Source organism: Mesitornis unicolor, unplaced genomic scaffold, assembly GCF_000695765.1.
Source record: "Mesitornis unicolor isolate BGI_N332 unplaced genomic scaffold, ASM69576v1 Scaffold46414, whole genome shotgun sequence".
NCBI classification, from domain to species: Eukaryota; Metazoa; Chordata; class Aves; order Mesitornithiformes; family Mesitornithidae; genus Mesitornis; species Mesitornis unicolor.
In genome coordinates this window covers 1-1,667 of record NW_010178911.1, presented here as the reverse complement: position 1 = coordinate 1,667, position 1,667 = coordinate 1, and the positions used below count along the sequence as shown (strand labels likewise).

The following is a 1,667-nucleotide window of genomic DNA, read 5'->3' as shown; positions in this document are numbered from 1 at the left end:
TTTGCAATAAATAGATGAAGAATGATTATGTATATAGTGTATGGATCTCTTCTGTAAACCTTGTCCGATTTAAACGTAAGAGCGCATTGGGCTGACTCTTACGCAAACTACACATTTTCACAATAAATACAGCTTCAAGAAGTTGTCTTAGAAAGTTCCTGCAACGCTGAACCGTTTCTAGAAGGGGTTGCGTGTACGACTGGCAATGTTAGCGAGGAGTATTTCTCAACAGGTCTTTTCATACAAAACACAAGGAAATTCATAAGTGAAAGTCTTTTTCCCCTCCCTCCCCACCCCATCCCATCATGAAAGTTTAGAAATTTTTGCACAAACAGCGAGAGAACTGATTGTAGCTGCAGTATGTCAAAACGTCCACGTTCTATAAAGACCAAAAATAGTTTGCTTAGAAAGTCTTTTTTGTTGCTTATTTTCCTTCTTATTTTTTGAGTAGCGCATCATCCTTTCGGCGAAAGTTTGCCCATCCAACAGTTCTTCGGGTTTCATTTTGGCGCCGGTCCTTGCTGTCCCAGCCACGTGGGCATTTCACACTTTCACCGTCTCCATCAGCGATGACTTGATGGCATCCTCCAAAAGTTGATTGTCTGTGAAAGGGGCTGGGGTTTCGGGGACGGATTCAGATAAACCAATGAGGGACTCCAAGAAACAGGAGCCCTGATCTCCGGCTTGTGGGAAGCCGGGGAAATTAGGCAACTGAAACTGTAACGCTGAGAAGTTATCGAGGTTCTCGTACTCCTTTAAGGAGTTGTAAAGGGGTCCCAAGTTATAGTCTGAGAAGGACTGGAAGAAATCCAAGGAGTCAGAGGAAAGGCTGAGGTCGGCATAGCTCTTGGAGCAGGGCTCAGAGGGGGACGAGGCGCAGCAGGAAAACCCATCGCACCGCGCGTGGGCAGCGTCCTCCAGCAAACCCCCACCATCCTGGTTGGCGTTCTCGTCCAGGCACTCGGAGAGGTGGGACAAGTGGCCGGGGACAGGCTTGGCCTCACTGCCGTGGTCCTCGATGAAGAAGTCGGACGGGTGGAAGCAGCTCAGCTCATCCTGGCCGCGGCCGCCCTCTTCCTCGGCATCTGAGTCATTGAAGTGGAGGATGCGCGCCAAGCCATCATCATCCACATCTGACTGGGATTTATCAGAGGGGAGGCTCTCATAGGGTTCCTCCAGGTCCTCGCTGGGGTGGGAGGAGATGGAGGAGTCCGTCATGTCACTGCTGCAGCTGTTCTCCCCCAGGGCCTCCAGCTCGGGGCTGAACTGGAAGGCGGGCGCCAGGGGCACAGCGCGGTCCTCCAAGGAGCCCTTCACCGATGCACATCCCAAAGGGGGGAGCCGCTCCCGAAAAGGGGGCTCGGCCTCTGCTGCCTTCTCACTGCTCTGCTGCTGCTTCTCCAGCTCCAGCTTCATGATGGTGTGGATGAAGTGGGTCTGCACGCGGGCCTGGTTGAACTCGATCCGGCCCTCGGTGTTGCCGCAGCCGTCCTTGGTGCAGCCGCAGGGGAAGGAGGTGTGATCCATCTGGCGTGGGGAGAAGCAGAGGTGGGCGGTTAGGACGGAAACCAGCAGTGTAAAATTGAAACCATCTGCAACTCGCGCACCCTGAGAAACCAAGGGACAGCTGAGGGGTTTAAAAGCAGACTAAAAAAATTATATATATA

The 1,667-nt window shown here is 52.4% G+C and overlaps 1 pseudogene; it reads right to left on the bottom strand.

Annotated features, from left to right (window-relative positions):
- Window positions 1-543: 543 nt before the first annotated feature.
- LOC104533378 lies at window positions 544-1,527 on the bottom strand (annotated as a pseudogene).
- Window positions 1,528-1,667: the final 140 nt, after the last annotated feature.